At 49.6% G+C, this 21512-nt stretch overlaps 1 protein-coding gene across 1 annotated transcript in view; it reads right to left on the reverse strand.

The window, feature by feature from the left end:
* Window positions 1-12192, reverse strand: part of LOC148443108 (uncharacterized) — a 59632-nt gene extending 47440 nt beyond the window's left edge. The window contains exon 1 of the mRNA XM_088463226.1: window positions 12142-12192. The gene's annotated coding sequence lies outside the window, so the exon portion shown is untranslated. The remainder of the gene's footprint in view (window positions 1-12141) is intronic.
* Between the last annotated feature and the right edge of the window lie 9320 nt (window positions 12193-21512).

Raw genomic sequence — 21512 nt, forward strand, 5'->3', positions numbered from 1 at the left:
CCCTCCCTGCTGTGCATCCTATACAATCATCTCTGTACACCCCTCCCTGCTGTGCATCCTATACAATCATCTCTGTACACCCCTCCCTGCTGTGCATCCTATACAATCATCTCTGTACACCCCTCTGCTGTGCATCGTATACAATCATCTCTGTACACCCCTCCCTGCTGTGCATCCTATACAACCATCTCTGTACACCCCCTCTGCTGTGCATCCTCTGCAATCATCTCTGTACACCCCTCCCTGCTGTGCATCCTATACAATCATCTCTGTACACCACTCCCTGCTGGTCATCCTATACAATCATCTCTGTACACCCCTCCCTGCTGTGCATCCTACACAATCATCTCTGTACACCCCTCCCTGCTGTGCATCCTATACAATCATCTCTGTACACCCCTCCCTGCTGTGCATCCTATACTACACAATCATCTCTGTACACCCCTCCCTGCTGTGCATCCTACACAATCATCTCTGTACACCCCTCCCTGCTGTGCATCCTATACAATCATCTCTGAACACCCCTCCCTGCTGTGCATCCTATACAATCATCTCTGTACACCCCTCCCTGCTGTGCATCCTATACAATCATCTCTGAACACCCCTCCCTGCTGTGCATTCTATACAATCATCTCTGTACACCCCTCCCTGCTGTGCATCCTATACAATCATCTCTGTACACCCCTCCCTGCTGTGCATCCTATACAATCATCTCTGAACACCCCTCCCTGCTGTGCATCCTATACTATACAATCATCTCTGTACACCCCTCCCTACTGTGCATCCTACACAATCATCTCTGTACACCTCTCCCTGCTGTGCATCCTATACAACCATCTCTGTACACCCCTCCCTGCTGTGCATCCTATACAACCATCTCTGTACACCCCTCTCTGCTGTGCATCCTATACAATCATGTCTGTACACCCCTCTCTGCTGTGCATCCTATACAATCATCTCTGTACACCCCTCCCTGCTGTGCATCCTATACAATCATCTCTGTACACCCCTCTCTGCTGTGCATCCTATACAATCATCTCTGTACACCGCTCCCTGCTGTGCATCCTATACAACCATCTCTGTACACCCCTCCCTGCTGTGCATCCTATACAATCATCTCTGTACACCCCTCCCTGCTGTGTATTCTATACAATCATCTCTGTACGCCCCTCCCTGCTGTGCATCCTATACAATCATCTCTGTACACCCCCTCTGCTGTGCATCCTATACAATCATCTCTGTACACCCCTCCCTGCTGTGCATCCTATACAATCATCTCTGTACACCCCTCCCTGCTGTGCATCCTATACAATCATCTCTGTACACCCCTCCCTGCTGTGCATCCTATACAATCATCTCTGTACACCCCTCCCTGCTGTGCATCCTATACAACCATCTCTGTACATCTCTCCCTGCTGTGCATCCTATACAATCCTCTCTGTACACCCCTCCCTGCTGTGCATCCTATACAATCCTCTCTGTACACCCCTCCCTGCACTGCATCCTATACAACCATCTCTGTACACCCCTCCCTGCTGTGCATCCTATACAACCATCTCTGTACACCCCTCCCTGCTGTGCATCCTATACAATCATCTCTGTACACCCCTCCCTGCACTGCATCCTATACAATCATCTCTGTACACCCCTCCCTGCTGTGCATCCTATACAATCATCTCTGTACACCCCTCCCTGCTGTGCGTCCTATACAATCATCTCAGTACACCCCTCCCTGCTGTGCATCCTATACAATCATCTCTGTACACCCCTCCCTGCTGTGCATCCTATACTACACAATCATCTCTGTACACCCCTCCCTGCTGTGCATCCTACACAATCATCTCTGTACACCCCTCCCTGCTGTGCATCCTATACAATCATCTCTGAACACCCCTCCCTGCTGTGCATCCTATACAATCATCTCTGTACACCCCTCCCTGCTGTGCATCCTATACAATCATCTCTGAACACCCCTCCCTGCTGTGCATCCTATACAATCATCTCTGTACACCCCTCCCTGCTGTGCATCCTATACAATCATCTCTGTACACCCCTCCCTGCTGTGCATCCTATACAATCATCTCTGAACACCCCTCCCTGCTGTGCATCCTATACTATACAATCATCTCTGTACACCCCTCCCTACTGTGCATCCTACACAATCATCTCTGTACACCTCTCCCTGCTGTGCATCCTATACAACCATCTCTGTACACCCCTCCCTGCTGTGCATCCTATACAACCATCTCTGTACACCCCTCTCTGCTGTGCATCCTATACAATCATGTCTGTACACCCCTCTCTGCTGTGCATCCTATACAATCATCTCTGTACACCCCTCCCTGCTGTGCATCCTATACAATCATCTCTGTACACCCCTCTCTGCTGTGCATCCTATACAATCATCTCTGTACACCGCTCCCTGCTGTGCATCCTATACAACCATCTCTGTACACCCCTCCCTGCTGTGCATCCTATACAATCATCGCTGTACACCCCTCCCTGCTGTGTATTCTATACAATCATCTCTGTACGCCCCTCCCTGCTGTGCATCCTATACAATCATCTCTGTACACCCCCTCTGCTGCGCATTCTATACAATCATCTCTGTACACCCCTCCCTGCTGTGCATCCTATACAATCATCTCTGTACACCCCTCCCTGCTGTGCATCCTATACAATCATCTCTGTACACCCCTCCCTGCTGTGCATCCTATACAATCATCTCTGTACACCCTCCCTGCTGTGTATTCTATACTATACAATCATCTCTGTACACCCCTCCCTGCTGTACATCCTATACAATAATCTCTGTACACCCCTCTACTGTGCATCCTATACAGTCATCTCTGTACACCCCTCCCTGCTGTGCATCCTATACAACCATCTCTGTACACCCCTCTACTGTGCATCCTATACAGTCATCTCTGTACACCTCTCCCTGCTGTGCATCCTATACAATCATCTCTGTACACCCCTCCCTGCTGTGCATCCTATACAATCATCTCTGTACACCCCTCCCTGCTGTGCATCCTATACAACCATCTCTGTACATCTCTCCCTGCTGTGCATCCTATACAATCCTCTCTGTACACCCCTCCCTGCTGTGCATCCTATACAATCCTCTCTGTACACCCCTCCCTGCACTGCATCCTATACAACCATCTCTGTACACCCCTCCCTGCTGTGCATCCTATACAACCATCTCTGTACACCCCTCCCTGCTGTGCATCCTATACAATCATCTCTGTACACCCCTCCCTGCACTGCATCCTATACAATCATCTCTGTACACCCCTCCCTGCTGTGCATCCTATACAATCATCTCTGTACACCCCTCCCTGCTGTGCATCCTATACAATCATCTCAGTACACCCCTCCCTGCTGTGCATCCTATACAATCATCTCTGCCCGTCGCTCCCTGCTGTGCATCCTATACAATCATCTCTGTACACCCCTCCCTGCTGTGCATCCTATACAGTCATCTCAGTGCACCCCTCCCTGCTGTGCATCCTATACAATCATCTCTGCCCGTCGCTCCCTGCTGTGCATCCTATACAATCTTCTCTGTACACCCCTCTCTGCTGTGCATCCTATACAATCATCTCTGTACACCCCTCCCTGCTGTGCATCCTATACAATCATCTCTGTACACCCCTCCCTGCTGTGCATCCTATACAATCATCTCTGTACACCCCTCTCTGCTGTGCATCCTATACAATCATCTCTGTACAGCCCTCCCTGCTGTGCATCCTATACAATCATCTCTGTACACCCCTCCCTGCTGTGCATCCTATACAATCATCTCTGTACACCCCTCTGCTGTGCATCCTATACAATCATCTCTGTACACCCCTCTCTGCTGTGCATCCTATACAATCATCTCTGTACACCCCTCCCTGCTGTGCATCCTAAACAATCATCTCTGTACACCCCTCCCTGCTCTGCATCCTATACAATCATCTCTGTACACCCCTCTGCTGTGCATCCTATACAATCATCTCTGTACACCCCTCCCTGCTGTGCATACTATACAGTCATCTCTGTACACCTCTCCCTGCTGTGCATCCTATACAGTCATCTCTGTACACCCCTCTCTGCTGTGCATCCTATACAACCATCTCTGTACACCCCTCCCTGCTGTGCATCCTATACAACCATCTCTGTACACCCCTCTACTGTGCATCCTATACAGTCATCTCTGTACACCTCTCCCTGCTGTGCATCCTATACAACCATCTCTGTACACCCCTCTACTGTGCATCCTATACAGTCATCTCTGTACACCTCTCCCTGCTGTGCATCCTATACAATCATCTCTGTACACCCCTCCCTGCTGTGCATCCTATACAACCATCTCTGTACACCCCTCTACTGTGCATCCTATACAGTCATCTCTGTACACCTCTCCCTGCTGTGCATCCTATACAATCATCTCTGTACACCCCTCCCTGCTGTGCATCCTATACAATCATCTCTGTACACCCCTCCCTGCTGTGCATCCTATACAATCATCTCAGTACATCCCTCCCTGCTGTGCATCCTATACAATCATCTCTGTACACCCCTCCCTGCTGTGCATCCTATACAATCATCTCTGTACACCCCTCCCTGCTGTGCATCCTATACTATGCAATCATCTATATACACCCCTCCCTGCTGTGCATCCTATACAATCATCTCTGTACACCCCTCCCTGCTGTGCATCCTATACAATCATCTCTGTACACCTCTCCCTGCTGTGCATCCTATACAATCATCTCTGTACACCTCTCTCTGCTGTGCATCCTATACAATCATCTCTGTACACCCCTCCCTGCTGTGCATCCTATACTACACAATCATCTCTGTACACCCCTCCCTGCTGTGCATCCTACACAATCATCTCTGTACACCCCTCCCTGCTGTGCATCCTATACAATCATCTCTGTACACCCCTCCCTGCTGTGCATCCTATACAATCATCTCTGTACACCCCTCCCTGCTGTGCATCCTATACTACACAATCATCTCTGTACACCCCTCCCTGCTGTGCATCCTACACAATCATCTCTGTACACCTCTCCCTGCTGTGCATCCTACACAACCATCTCTGTACACCCCTCCCTGCTGTGCATCCTATACAATCATCTCTGTACACCTCTCCCTGCTGTGCATCCTATACAACCATCTCTGTACACCCCTCCCTGCTGTGCATCCTATACAACCATCTCTGTACACCCCTCCCTGCTGTGCATCCTATACAACCATCTCTGTACACCGCTCTCTGCTGTGCATCCTATACAATCATGTCTGTACACCCCTCTCTGCTGTGCATCCTATACAATCATCTCTGTACACCCCTCCCTGCTGTGCATCCTATACAATCATCTCTGTACACCCCTCTCTGCTGTGCATCCTATACAATCATCTCTGTACACCGCTCCCTGCTGTGCATCCTATACAACCATCTCTGTACACCCCTCCCTGCTGTGCATCCTATACAATCATCTCTGTACACCCCTCCCTGCTGTGTATTCTATACAATCATCTCTGTACGCCCCTCCCTGCTGTGCATCCTATACAATCATCTCTGTACACCCCCTCTGCTGTGCATCCTATACAATCATCTCTGTACACCCCTCCCTGCTGTGCATCCTATACAATCATCTCTGTACACCCCTCCCTGCTGTGCATCCTATACAATCATCTCTGTACACCCCTCCCTGCTGTGCATCCTATACAATCATCTCTGTACACCCTCCCTGCTGTGTATTCTATACTATACAATCATCTCTGTACACCCCTCCCTGCTGTACATCCTATACAATCATCTCTGTACACCCCTCTACTGTGCATCCTATACAGTCATCTCTGTACACCCCTCCCTGCTGTGCATCCTATACAACCATCTCTGTACACCCCTCTACTGTGCATCCTATACAGTCATCTCTGTACACCTCTCCCTGCTGTGCATCCTATACAATCATCTCTGTACACCCCTCCCTGCTGTGCATCCTATACAATCATCTCTGTACACCCCTCCCTGCTGTGCATCCTATACAACCATCTCTGTACATCTCTCCCTGCTGTGCATCCTATACAATCCTCTCTGTACACCCCTCCCTGCTGTGCATCCTATACAATCCTCTCTGTACACCCCTCCCTGCACTGCATCCTATACAACCATCTCTGTACACCCCTCCCTGCTGTGCATCCTATACAACCATCTCTGTACACCCCTCCCTAATGTGCATCCTATACAATCATCTCTGTACACCCCTCCCTGCACTGCATCCTATACAATCATCTCTGTACACCCCTCCCTGCTGTGCATCCTATACAATCATCTCTGTACACCCCTCCCTGCTGTGCATCCTATACAATCATCTCAGTACACCCCTCCCTGCTGTGCATCCTATACAATCATCTCTGCCCGTCGCTCCCTGCTGTGCATCCTATACAATCATCTCTGTACACCCCTCCCTGCTGTGCATCCTATACAGTCATCTCAGTGCACCCCTCCCTGCTGTGCATCCTATACAATCATCTCTGCCCGTCGCTCCCTGCTGTGCATCCTATACAATCTTCTCTGTACACCCCTCTCTGCTGTGCATCCTATACAATCATCTCTGTACACCCCTCCCTGCTGTGCATCCTATACAATCATCTCTGTACACCCCTCCCTGCTGTGCATCCTATACAATCATCTCTGTACACCCCTCTCTGCTGTGCATCCTATACAATCATCTCTGTACAGCCCTCCCTGCTGTGCATCCTATACAATCATCTCTGTACACCCCTCCCTGCTGTGCATCCTATACAATCATCTCTGTACACCCCTCTGCTGTGCATCCTATACAATCATCTCTGTACACCCCTCCCTGCTGTGCATCCTATACAATCATCTCTGTACACCCCTCCCTGCTGTGCATCCTAAACAATCATCTCTGTACACCCCTCCCTGCTCTGCATCCTATACAATCATCTCTGTACACCCCTCTGCTGTGCATCCTATACAATCATCTCTGTACACCCCTCCCTGCTGTGCATACTATACAGTCATCTCTGTACACCTCTCCCTGCTGTGCATCCTATACAGTCATCTCTGTACACCCCTCTCTGCTGTGCATCCTATACAACCATCTCTGTACACCCCTCCCTGCTGTGCATCCTATACAACCATCTCTGTACACCCCTCTACTGTGCATCCTATACAGTCATCTCTGTACACCTCTCCCTGCTGTGCATCCTATACAACCATCTCTGTACACCCCTCTACTGTGCATCCTATACAGTCATCTCTGTACACCTCTCCCTGCTGTGCATCCTATACAATCATCTCTGTACACCCCTCCCTGCTGTGCATCCTATACAACCATCTCTGTACACTCCTCTACTGTGCATCCTATACAGTCATCTCTGTACACCTCTCCCTGCTGTGCATCCTATACAATCATCTCTGTACACCCCTCCCTGCTGTGCATCCTATACAATCATCTCTGTACACCCCTCCCTGCTGTGCATCCTATACAATCATCTCAGTACATCCCTCCCTGCTGTGCATCCTATACAATCATCTCTGTACACCCCTCCCTGCTGTGCATCCTATACAATCATCTCTGTACACCCCTCCCTGCTGTGCATCCTATACTATGCAATCATCTATATACACCCCTCCCTGCTGTGCATCCTATACAATCATCTCTGTACACCCCTCCCTGCTGTGCATCCTATACAATCATCTCTGTACACCTCTCCCTGCTGTGCATCCTATACAATCATCTCTGTACACCTCTCTCTGCTGTGCATCCTATACAATCATCTCTGTACACCCCTCCCTGCTGTGCATCCTATACTACACAATCATCTCTGTACACCCCTCCCTGCTGTGCATCCTACACAATCATCTCTGTACACCCCTCCCTGCTGTGCATCCTATACAATCATCTCTGTACACCCCTCCCTGCTGTGCATCCTATACAATCATCTCTGTACACCCCTCCCTGCTGTGCATCCTATACTACACAATCATCTCTGTACACCCCTCCCTGCTGTGCATCCTACACAATCATCTCTGTACACCTCTCCCTGCTGTGCATCCTACACAACCATCTCTGTACACCCCTCCCTGCTGTGCATCCTATACAATCATCTCTGTACACCTCTCCCTGCTGTGCATCCTATACAACCATCTCTGTACACCCCTCCCTGCTGTGCATCCTATACAACCATCTCTGTACACCCCTCCCTGCTGTGCTTCCTATACAATCCATGCATGCTGACTTTTAATCTGCCCGCCCCGGGAGAAGCCTGGGGAGAGGCAGCAGTCAGGCAGTGATGGGGGCGGGGCCGGACCAATCGTGTCAGTAGGCCAAATGATGCTATTATACTAGAATCGCGTAATTAAGCCCCGCCCCTAACAACGGTCCACGGATTTAAGGTAAGTTTCTAACTTCACTAGGACGTGGGCAGGATGCGGGAGAAGTACCTACACTGCCAGGAGTTCGGGGGGTTACCCGAAAAAACGGGAGCCTCCCGCGACTTTCGGGAGTGTAGACATGTATGCAGGGGTGTCTGAAAAGAGGAGGGGGCCCGTGTGCACTCCCCGTGCGGGGCCCCCTCCTCTCTCCCCAGTGGTCGGCAGCTGACTGACGTAGCTGGCCAGCCACCGGAGCATTAGTAGACTGCGGGGACCAGAGTGTGCCTGGAGTCTACTGCGCATGCGCAGAACGCCGGAAAAATAGCCTCGGTGGCCATTTTCCGGCGTTCTGTGCGTGCGCAGTAGACTCTGGGCACTAGCTAGTGCCCGCAGTCTACTAATGCTCTGGGCATTTTCCGGTGTTCTGAGCAGCGCTGACATCCGACGCAGGACCACAGACAGGTGAGTGTAAAATAATATGGATGCAGGGTGTGCGGTGCGGGGCCCCCCTGGACCTGGGGGCCCGTGTGCCCCGCACACACTGCACCCATTATACACTGTATACGCCACTGCATAACTGAGTAGACACAGATTGAGTGACAGCTTTGCAGACCTGCAGTGCAGTCATTTATAAACTGCACCGCGGAGTGCAAAATCTATGCACCATGATTTGCCCCAAAATGCATCAGTTTGAGGCGGAACATAGCCCTATAGCAAAATATCCAGAAGGGTCCTGTTCTATTCACACAAGGAGACCTCCAATCTTCTGGCTTGGTCACAGCCTGGTCACTACTGGGTTAACGTGTGTGTGTTCGCTCACTAAACAGGCCGCACCCAAGGTGAAATGTAACAAGAACCAGGGAACCGAAAACAAATAACGCAACAATTTCCTCTTTATGGCATTGAGAATAATGATGTGCCATAAATCGCATCAATTGTTATCTGCCGCATATTGAGCTGTTTATTGTCGGTAAAGCGCCCGAGGCGGCTGTAATTATAATTATGGAATGATTGGGCCCTCACTGCACTTATGCTGGGCATACAAGGCAAGATAAAATGTCTGTCAGACCGACAGACATTTTATCTGTCCGGCTGCAAGCCGCAGATGTCCGCGGCATACACTGTGAGGGAAATCTCACAGTGTATAGCCCGACATCTGCGCTCTGCCCCCGGGGGAGGGGACATTTCCTTGTTCCTTCCATAGGAGGGAACACAGGAAATGTCTGTCTGTCGGCCGCGCTGGGCATACACTGCCTGATGCGGCCGACAGTTACGGGTAAATATCGCATCGGACGGGCATGCTGGACAATCCAGCATGCCGGACCGAGCAATATTTAACCCTCGGTCGCCCCCCCCCCCGACGCTACAATTATCGCGGCGATCCGCCGATATCGGGCGGATCGTCCCGATAATTGCAGCGTGTATGGCCAGCATAAGTTATATTGTACAGCATGAAGCAACGTTCTCATCTGTTCACCTGACATTTATATCTCCTAATAAGAACACTGGAGTCATAGGGGGTATATTTACTAAAGTGAGAGTTTTTATAAGTTGAGATGTTACCCCTAGCAACCAATCAGATTCTACATAACACCCTCTTTGAAATAATAGCTAGAATCTGATTGGTTGCTATGGGCAACATCTCCAGTTCTAAAAAACTTTAACTTTAATAAAATTTACCCTTATGAGGTTCATCTTGAATGGTTTCTATCGAAGGCAAAAAGTCAACGCTCACCTTATACTAAGGGGTTTATTTACTAAAGTGCAGGTTTTTAGAAGTGGAGATGTTGCCCATAGCAACCAATCAGATTCTAGCTATTCTCAAAGAAGGTGCAAAATAAATGTTAAGTAGAATCTGATTGGTTGCTATGGGAACATCTCCACTGTAAAAAAAAAACGCACTTTAGTAACTATACCCCTATAGGGGATATTTATCCACCTTTCTAAAGTGCAGAATTTCCCCATAGCAACCAATCAGATTCTAACTAGAGATGAGCGGGTTCTGATTTTCCCGCCAAGTTCAGATTTTTCCCGCCAAAAATCGGGACTCAGAAAGATGCAAAACGTCATCTTTCATGGACAATCATCATTATTAGTGGACACAAGTCCAGGAATGATGATGTTTGTCCATGAAAGATGACGTTTTGCCTCTTTCTGAGACTCAATTTTTGGCGGGAAAAATCTGAACTTGGCGGGAAAATCCGAACTAATCCGAACCCGCTCATCTCTAATTATAACTAGCATTAATTTAGTACATTCTATAAAAATATCTAGAATCTGGTTGCTATGGGCAACTTCGTTTCTTAGATGGTTTGATAGACTTCCCCTAACAGCTTATTATATTTCATAAAGTAATGCTGTGAAGGCTTTGGCGACACGAATCGGCAGTAGCGGAGTTATGCGGAGGCGCCTGTCTCTGTCTGAAACACGGGAGTGGCCACGTGTCAGCTACTCCATAGAGTCTCTACCCTACGGCACTAGAGCTGCTCGAAACGGCAGTGTCTCATTCTCGACTCGCTGGAATGTTAGAAATTTTTGCCTAGTTGAATAACATAGATCACAGGTTCTCAAACTCGGTCCTCAGGACCCCAAACAGTGCATGTTTTCCAGGTTTCCTCACAGAATCACAAGTGAAATAACTAGCTCCACCTTTGGATCTCTTAAACTGTGTCAGATACATATCCTGGTATCTTTCACAGGAGATGGAGGGTGTCCCGTCGATTTCTATCTTGAGGTGAGTGTGGGGAGGAGAGAGAGGAGCGAGCAAGTTTTCTTTTCTTTTACTTAAATCTCTATTAAAAATATTTATTGTTGTTTTATTTTGTTCAGTTAAAAAAACCCGAGAAAGTATTATGTACGTACTTTAATATTTCAGCAAACCTATTTGTTGTAAGATGTAATTTGAAAATGGAAGACATATTGTTTAATTACCATCAGTACTGACTTTATCATTGTCTTATGTTATAATTATTTACTGGGTCCAACTGTTTTAGATCTCATACATGTAAGTTTGTATTACAAGTTTTGTCTATTGTGCATTGCTTCAATAAAAATATATATATTTTAAAAAAAATGTGTCAGTGAGTAATGAATACACCTGTGCACCTGCTGGGTGACCTGGAAAACGTGACCTGTGTGGGGTCCTGAGGACCGAGTTTGAGAGAGAACCACTGACAGAGATCAAGCTACACTCAATAAAATGGATCAGATTTGACTGTGTTCAACTCTTTGATTTAAATTGAAACATTGTAACATTATTTTTTTATTTTGGAGCGCAAATGCAAACTTGGAACACGGCAGAATTTGGTTTGGATTAAAAAAAAAAAAATTGTGCTAAACTAACTTTTACTCTTCTGAAAGTCCCAGGTGAATGGAGCTTGCTATAAAATTATTCCAAAACACTCATTGTAACAGCACTGCAAACCGCAAATTCCAAACCGCAAACTGGAATCGGGATCAGTCGCCCTTATTGTCTGACCTCTATAATTTACTATGTAGAGAAAACGCGTATTTACAATGTAACGGACGCAGTATAACCACGTAATCGAAGCATGCTGGGGATTGTAGTGCTCCGTAATGCGGAGGGACAGTATTGCGTGTCACCTGACTGAGTGCACCTGGATCAGCATAAAAGTGTCCCTGTAAAATAATCGATAATGTCGCCGTGCGAGTGAATAAATGCAGGCGGATCGGAGGTGGCAGTGACAGCTCTGGTGTCTCAGGGGTTAATGATCCCTCACCTGACAGTAAGAAGAGCACCAGGCGCCCACAGCTCATCTCCCGTTGCCCAAAACAGCAGACTTGTTTGTAGCATAAATACAGATGAGTGTATAGAAGCCCCAGACAGGTTGTTTGCTGCACGCTGATCCCTGGGGGGGAGTGGGGGAGCGGAGGAGGAGGGAAGGAGGAGGAGGAGGAGGGGGTGCTGCTAAGTTACTGTACGATGTGTGTCAGACTGTGTCCCTGATCTTATTTGTGGGGATCGGAGAATATGTCACTGCACACAGGACAGGCTCACGGTATGTCATCAGCTGATGGCTCTAGGCCTGACTCACTAAACAGGGCCAGCACATATAACACAATACACTGTACAGGACCGAAACTACCCACCTCGCTGCTGCAGGCAAGGTGGTGTCATTTGTTATTGAGAGAGGGAAGCCTGCCTTGTTACTGAAGTGAGAGCTCCAATCAGCCAGTGCTCAGGTTGTGCGGGATCCTCTACAAGAGAAGAAGGGCCCTTATCCTCCCTGTTCCCTGGAGGGGAGGCAATCGGGAAGCCGACTGCCTAAATACCGGCAGCCGGCTTCCCGACTGTCTTATCCCGGCATGGGTGAAATGCCGGGCGTCTAGATATAGACGCCCGCATTTCCCCGACGCTGGGAGACCGGCGCCCGGCATCACGATCGTACTGATGCCGGGCGCCGCGAGCGGACAGCCGCGGGGGGGAGGGTTAGGTTTAGGGCTCCCGGGGGGGACTTAGGGTTAGGCACCCCCCCGGGAGGGTTAGGGTTAGGCTAGGGGGAGGGAGGGTTAGGGTTAGGCACCCCGGGGGGGGACTTAGGTTTAGGCAGCGGGGAAGGGGGTGGTTAGGGTTAGGCACTTAGAGGGGGGATTACAGTTAGGCACTTGGGGGGGAAGTTAGGGTTAGGCACCCCTAAGGAGGGTTAGGGGGGTTAGGTTAGGTTAGTGGATACTTACCTATCCACGATCGGGATTTCCAGCGCTGTTGGGCTTCCGCTGCGTCGCACTCTGCTTCTGTCGGGCTGCCGCTGACGGGAATCGAACCGCCGGCCATGCGGCTGACGGTATTTCATACCAATTCCCCCTGGAGCCATAAGACATGGTTTTGAGGCCTACCTCCGTCGCTAGGCTCAGTTGGACCCCTTTCTCCTCAGCTTTGTGCTGGAAGGCCTCAGCCTTACGGCAGGTGTATATATATATATATATATATATATATATATACATTTTACCTGCCCTGCCATAAGGACAGGGCAAAGACAGAAAAGTGCTCCCGATAAACAAAAGTTGCTGTGCGAAGTGCCTGTCTGAGTGCCCTGGTTCCTACTCACCGGTGTCTGTACGGGCGCCTCTGGGTCTGGCGGCTCCCACTACATTATTGTTATTTACAGTTATTTATATATCGCCAGCATAGTCTGTTGCGCTTTACAATTGGGAACAAAACTTTAATAAGACAAGCCTGGGTAATAACAGACAGGCAGAGAGGTCTGTCCTCAGGCTTCCAGCAACCGGCCCATTGCCTACTGGGGGTGTCTGTAAGCCATCTATACCTGATCTTAGCTATATAGCCGAGAAGTGATGAATGATGTCATAAAATGCGTCACACACAAGATCAGGGCCACCATTAGGGTCACCTATGTGATTGCCTATAGCATACATACCATTCAGTGTTATTATTCTCCCTCTGCAATGGCATTCCTATGAAGCTGCTGGCTGCCGCTCCTCCATCTGCATTGCCGTAACAGGGCTCAACTGCGCCCGTGCCAGCCATGCCCCAACACCGGTAAAAACAACACTGACCACTGATCAGCTGTTCAGACTTCATGTTGCCTGTCTGGAGCATCCTTTGGACGTTCTGGGAGGCAATTGCAGCAGCGATCCTGGCTGTAGGCTGACGTTGCAGACACCCTGATAGCCAGTAGCAAGGGCTGTGGGACAGTGACGGTGCCGCCTACAGAGCGCTGCGCTCTGTGCTGTGGCAGCACTTGCACACCCTAAGTTACGGCCCTATCCACCTGCAATGTGCTGTATCTGGGGTGTGGGGCCATGGTGGCAGATCCCAGCGCTATACTCCCAGTCTGAGAAGCAAAAGATGCCGCCTTTACGTCTGGTGAGAATGGGGCTGCAATACCTGATGGAGGGGCTCCTGACAAAGGCCAATGGCATAAATGATTTATTGCGTAATGCCTTGTTTTCCCCACAAAGGAAAAATCTATCCCAGCTCCATTCATCTTCCGAGGTTCAGCTGCTTGATTTTGTTGAAATGTGGCGTGTGCCCTGTGTTGTCCCACGGCGCCCAGGGCACGAACCCCGGCCAACCTACCCTAGCTACGCCACTGCCGGCTGGTCTTCTGTATGCTCCGCTCAAGTTCTGCTCCATCCAGGATACTGCGTGTATATAACTGTGAGTATGGCTGTACAAATATACTGCTACACTACAATAAAGCAAACTCCTGGTTAAGCCCTGAGCTGTCTGCTGTATCTGGATTCCGCTGGCATCTACTATTTATAACCTGTGTTCCACTACAAATACTACACACATATCAACAGGTTATGGGCCCAGGCAGATAAATGCCAAACACCTAAACACCTTGGATACACCAGATGCCAAATTAAATGAAACGTGTCAGAAAAGTAAATCAGCGAGGCTGAATAAGTGTTTCAGTGCACAGAATGTACACAGGAGTTACAGTAAGCTAAAAGGCTCAGAGAATTATGCCACATGGAAGTTTGCAATGCAAATGCAACTTAAGCGTGAGAGTTTGTGGAAAGTTACAGTTAACCCAGGTGACAGTCCGTACCCAGATGATGTAGAAAAAGCCATGGGAACAATAGGCTTAAGTGTTGATCAGCATGTTTATTCTTTCATACATGAGAAAATGTCAGCTAAAGACATCTGGACAGCCCTGCATGCAACATATGAGGGTAAGGGTCTGATGAGAAGAATTTATCTGATACATATATTGGGTACCAAGTTAAGTGAATGCATAAGTATGAGTGACTACATTGATATAATGATGTCCATATCCCATGGTGTTGAACAGCATGTTTATTCTATTATACATGTGAAATGTCAGCTAAAGACATATGGACAGCAGTGGCATAACTAAGGTATATGAAGCCTAAGGCAAATTTAAAAAAAGGAGCCCCCACCGCAAAATGAGTGTGGTCACAAGGGACATGACCACTTAAAAATGGTGCGTGTCAACATGACACACACCCCTATCTCATCACTCTGAACATTCCATTCCATATGCACCTTAATGCAGTGCCCCTTATACAGTCGTGGTCCCCCTTATACAGGCCCCCAGTAGTGCCCCTTATACAGTACCCCAGTATGCAATGTCCCCAGTGGTGATCCCTGTTATGCAGGCCCTTAGTAGAGCCCCATATACAGTACCCCCAGTAGTGGTCCCCCTTATGCAGCTTCCCATTAGTTCCCCTTATAAGGTGCCCCCAGTAGTGGTCCCCCATATGCAGTCCCCCAGTAGTGGTATCCCTTATGCAGGCCCCCAGTAGTGATCCCCCTTATGCAGTGCCCCATGTAGTGGTCCCCCTATGCAGTGCCACTTATACAGTGCCCCCAGTAGTGGTCCCCTTATGCAGACCCCCAGTAGTGCCCCTTATACAGTGCCTCCAGTAGTGGTCTCCCTTATGCAGGCCACCAGTAGTGATCCTCCTTATGCAGTGCCCCATGTAGTGGTCCCCCTATGCAGTGCCCCCAGTAGTGCCCCTTATAAAGTGCCCCCAGTAGTGGTCCCCCTTATGCAGGCCCCCAGTAGTGCCCCTTATACAGTGCCCCCAGTAGTGCCCCCCCTTATGCAGGCCCCCAGTATTGATCCCCCTTATGCAGTGCCCCATGTAGTGGTCCCCCTATGCAGTGCCCCCAGTAGTGCCTCTTATACAGTGCCCCCAGTAGTGGTCCCCATTATGCAGGCCCCCAGTAGTGATCCCCCTTATGCAGTGCCCCATGTAGTGGTCCCCCTATGTAGTGCCACTTATACAGTGCCCCCAGTAGTGGTCCCCCTTATGCAGACCCCCAGTAGTGCCCCTTATACAGTGCCTCCAGTAGTGGTCTCCCTTATGCAGGCCACCAGTAGTGATCCTCCTTATGCAGTGCCCCATGTAGTGGTCCCCCTATGCAGTGCCCCCAGTAGTGCCCCTTATAAAGTGCCCCCAGTAGTGGTCCCCCTTATGCAGGCCCCCAGTAGTGCCCCTTATACAGTGCCCCCAGTAGTGCCCCCCCCTTATGCAGGCCCCCAGTATTGATCCCCCTTATGCAGTGCCCCATGTAGTGGTCCCCCTATGCAGTGCCCCCAGTAGTGCCTCTTATACAGTGCCCCCAGTAGTGGTCCCCATTATGCAGGCCCCCAGTAGTGATCCCCCTATCCAGTGCTCAATATACTGTGCCCCCAGTAGTGGTTTTCCTTATGCAGGCCCCCTTTTAGTGCTTCCCCCCTATCCAGTGCCCCTTATACAGTGCCCCTTGTAGTGGTCCTCCCTATTCAGTGCTCCCAGTAGTCCCCCCCTATGCAGTGCCCCCAGTAGTGGTCCCTCAATGCAGTGCCCCAGGAGTAGCCCCCTCCCCAGTAGTGCCGCCAGTAGTGGTCCCCCCCAATGCAGTGCCCCCAGTAGTAGTCCCCTTCCAGTAGTAGTCCCCAGTAGAGGTCCCCCCTGGATGCAGTGCCCCAGTAGTAGCCCCCTCCCCAGTAGTACCCCCAGTAGTGGTCCCCCCCCGATGCAGTACCCCCAGTAGTAGTCCCCCTCTAGTAGTAGTCCCCAGCAGAGGTCCGCCCCGATGCAGTGCCCCAGTAGTAGCCCCCTCCCCAGTAGTAGTCCCCAGTAGAGGGTCCTCTGCCCGATGCAGTGCCCCCAGTAGTAGTGCCCCCCAGTAGTAGTCCCCAGTAGAGGCCCCCCCCCAATGCAGTGCCCCCAATAGACAAACACAAGAGTAAAAGAAAAAAAAAATACCACTTATCTGAATCCCCGCTCCGGCTCCTGCTCCCGGCCTACCATTGCAGTCCTCTTGGGCTGGCGCGCTCTGCATTATGGGAGAGACTTCATGATGTCATGATGTCTCTCCCATTACCCATTGCAGGAGCCAGAAGACGGACCTCATGAGTGATCTCCAGCCCAGCTCTTGTAGTGGGCGCAGCAGCAGCGAATGAGAGTCTGTCTGACTTTCATTGGCTGCTGATTAACACACATCACGCTGGTGGCGATGTGTGTGTAAATACACCAACCTGAGCCCGCCTCCCACCCTCTGCCTAGCGCTATATGGTAAAGGGGCTCGGCTGTGCAGCACAGGACCGGCACTGGGTCCAGGGAAGCCTAGCGCCGGTCCTGAGTAAATGTGTAGTGCTGACCGCACTCAGGGCCTGATTCAGACCCAGTCGCAAGCGCTGAGCGCTCGAAACCGGGTCGATGGTGGCCCACAGCGCATGCGCACGACGGAGCCGGTTCCGTCGTGTGCATGTGCGAGACCCGGCTAGTGATGGGCAATCTGTCGTTCCAGGGTCTCACACCAAAGGGGGCGAGCTGTCGATGTTGAGTGACAGCTCGCCCCGTTTGGCAGGCGGGCCGGGGGGGTGGCTGCCCAAACTGAGGCGTTCCCGAGGGAACGCTTGCCGTTCGGGGGCGGCCCCACTGACATCACGAGTGATGTCAGTCGAGAGCTTCCGGCTCTGTTAGAGACGAAAGCTTTCTGGGGCTTGCGATGAACGAGACCCTACCACAAGGGTCTCGTCGCAAGCCCGATGGTCGTGATGGATTTGACCATCGCGACCATCATCATGGCCGCTCGCTATAGCTGTTGGTGGTCACCCACATCTGTGCGAGCGGCCAGGAGGCCGCTCCAAAAAATACCACGCCCCGCCCTGATTCAGAGTGAGCGCTCGCTTTTTGCGAGTGCCTCTGAATCAGGCCCTCACTGCGGTAGGTACTACACTGGCTAACTAGGAGAGACTGGTACCGTGGCCAGCGGCGACACACACACACACCCCCGCACCGCCAGTCCCACGGCGCCCAGGGCACAAGCCCCAGTGGCCCTGCCCTAGTTACGCCACTGGTGGACAGCCCTGCATGCAACATATGAGGATAAGGGTCTGATGAGAAGAATTTATGTGAGGCATATATTGTATAATACCAAGTTAAGTGAATGCATAAGTATTGGTGCATACACACAGTCAGAACGATAACGATAATTTAAAAATTATTCAATCGATCATATCTGAAAGAAAATCTGACATGTGAGCCTGCAACGATGAACGATGCGGATAACGGATAACGATATCTGACATCGTCTGTGTTTGCAGTCAGATTTGGTCGATTTCATTCATTTTAATACTGTCTAAAATCGTTCAGTCGTTCTTCTGACATATATGACCGTGTATGTATGCACCATGGCCCTCATTCAGAGCCGCTCGTAAGTGGCAGTACGCTCGTTCCGAGCTATGTTCGCACATCTGCGCATGCGTACGGTTTTTAGCACGCATGCGCGAACCAGTCAGTGCGGCCGAAAATAGTTTGTTCGCTATATAGCGAGGACCTGCAAATTTGGGTGACAGAATGAGGCGTATGTGGGTGGTAACAGGGGAAGGTGCTTGAAAACGGGGAGTGGAGATCAGAACGCAGGCGTGCTTAAAGGTCAAAGCGGGCGTTTTATGGGTGTGCATAATTAAAACAGCAGCGTCATTGACCACGTCACTGGGTTGATTTATAGTCAGAACTGCTCGCAAAACTGTGGTAGGAAAAACCAACCACAAGAATAGCGAGCAGTTCATACGCTGTTCGATGTACTCGATTAATCAAATAAATAGCGGACATGACGTATGAAGCGAGCGGCCAGGGGGTGTATTTTTCAAAATTTCGACAGCAAGTTTTGCTCGCTCGTTCAGACTTATAGGCGTGAACAGACCGCAAAGAGCGAACGGTTCATTTGAATAGCCACCCCTTTTTATTAAACGAACGACCGCAAATAGCGAGCGGCTCTGAATGAGGGCCCATATGTCATAATTGCCAACTCTCCCTGATTGTTAGGGAGACTCCATGAAATAGTAACAATCTCCCTTTCTCACTGAAGAGTCCAGCAATCTCCCTGATTGCACCTTACCCCCATTATAAAGCTGTTAGATAAAAGAAAAAATAGAGATCTATACATGCAAATGGGATAATTAGTATAATTTCCCTGCATTGGGTATAAGGCACAATGATCCCTATGGCTACAGGCATTTTCTGAATAGTATTATACCCCTTTTACACCAGAGCTAAAACCCAGTTTACTGCAGGGATGACCCGGGCAGCTCCTTGGTGTAAAAGGGGAAAGGGTTGGATTGCTGGGTCGAGTGACCCGGCAATCCAACCCAGGTAACTTGCAGGGTTTAAAACGGGAATAACATGTGAAACCCTGCAGTGTAAACAGCGCGATCCGGATCAGGGTGACCTGGATTGTGCTACTTGCCTGCCGATTGGCCGGCTTCAATGACGCTTGGAGATGACGTCATCTTCTAGCATCCACTTCAATGCTGGAAAAGCCGGGTCTCTGCAGCACCGGCTCTGGTGTGAACGGCGCCGACTCGGGAATATCCTGGGTCGGCGCCGGGGAAATTCCGGGTCTGATCCGGATTGGAACCTGTTCCAACCTCCGGATCAGACCAGGAATTTCGGTATAAAAGCAGTACTAGTGTGTTTTCATCAACACGTTGATTTCACTAACTGTTTTGGGGCTCATATACATTTGGATGTAAGTCAGTTTATGACACGCCTCTCAGATGTATGACACGCCTCTCAGAAGTATGACACGCCTCTCAGATGTAGCAGTACACGCCCCTCAGATGTATGACACGCCTCTCAGATGTAGCAGTACACGCCCCTCAAATGTATGACACGCCTCTCAGATGTAGCAGGACACGCCCACTTTACCGCCACGCTCATAGGTGCTGCTGTCACAATCTCCCTGAAATGCTATTTCAATAGTAGGCAAGTATGAAGCATGAGTGACTACATTGATATAATGATGTCCATATCCCAGCAATTAACATTCGTAAGAGTCCAGGTTGAAGATGAGGAGATCGCCATGGCAATTCTACAGAACTTGACACCTGAATTTGATTTCCTGGTAGTAGCTTTAGAAGTTAATACAGCCAAGCTATATACAGAAATTGTCAGAATAAAACTGCTTCAGTTCCAAGAACATGTGTGCCAGTTGAGATAAAAGCTGAGGATCCTGCATTACACACTTAGGGCTCTATTTACTACAATCCGCATTTGTAAAGCAGATTGTAGTGTGATATTACCGACTGAATTTGCATTGCGAATTCAGGCAATATCACAGGGATTTATGAAAAATCCCTTGCAGGGACAGAGCTTGCGATAAAGCTCTGTCCCTGCGAATCCCCACTGCAGCCTTCTCAAGGTATTTTTGCAAAAAATACAGTGAGAAGTGCCCGCACCGACCGTCCGTCACTAAGCCCCGCCCCTGCTGCTAAGCCCCGCCCCCACGATCACGGACCCCACCGCAACCCCCCTCCCTTAATTACACTTACCTGCAGTGATCGGTGCTCCGGTGATGTCCTCCATGGCTCCGGTCAGCTGACATCCCATCCTGCACTGGGACTCGGTCAGGTGACGACCGGGCCCCAGTGCAAGATGGGAGACCAGCTGACCAGAGGGGAGACATCACCGGACCTCCGATCACCGGTCCCTGGACTCAGGTAAATGATTATTTTTTTTCTATTTTTTTTTTTTTCTTTCACAGGGTATCAGCGTGTGGTCTGTTTAGACCACACAGCTGATCACTGGGGCCGGCTCCGGGCTCTGCTCTCCCCTTTAGAGCAGAGTAGGAGGCCGGTAACCGGGGGAGAACCTGGATAACGCCACTTCCTGGTGGCGTTATTATCACAGGGCTTTCCCCGGTAGTTTTTCACATTTTAGTTTTAGTAGCTTTGGCCAGATCACATTTCCCATTACAATTATGGGAAATACGATCTACTTACTAAAAATAAGTGATAATTAGGGCTTGGAGTAGAATTTTACGAATTCTACTCCAATTGCCCTGTAATAACTATAGGTGCTACTAACATAATGTGAAAAGGGTGTGGAAAAAATAATGTTAATAAATAGAGCCTTTAAAGTGAAAAGCCCACAAAATTAAATTACAAGTATATATGTGATAAGACAGGACACAAAGTGTCTGAATGCAAACTGAAAAATGTGAATGCTACACAAAGGGCAACAGCAAAGATGAATCAGCTATGAGCATCACAGACAGTTGCAGAAAAGATTGCTGGTAAATTGACTCAGGTGCTACAGGCAATTCAGTATTCAACAGTGGTTCACTACATGGAACACGTGTGATCCTGTAACAATCAGGGGT

Source organism: Taudactylus pleione, unplaced genomic scaffold (genome assembly GCF_031769625.1).
Source record: "Taudactylus pleione unplaced genomic scaffold, aTauple2 ptg001334l, whole genome shotgun sequence".
Taxonomy (NCBI): domain Eukaryota; kingdom Metazoa; phylum Chordata; class Amphibia; order Anura; family Myobatrachidae; genus Taudactylus; species Taudactylus pleione.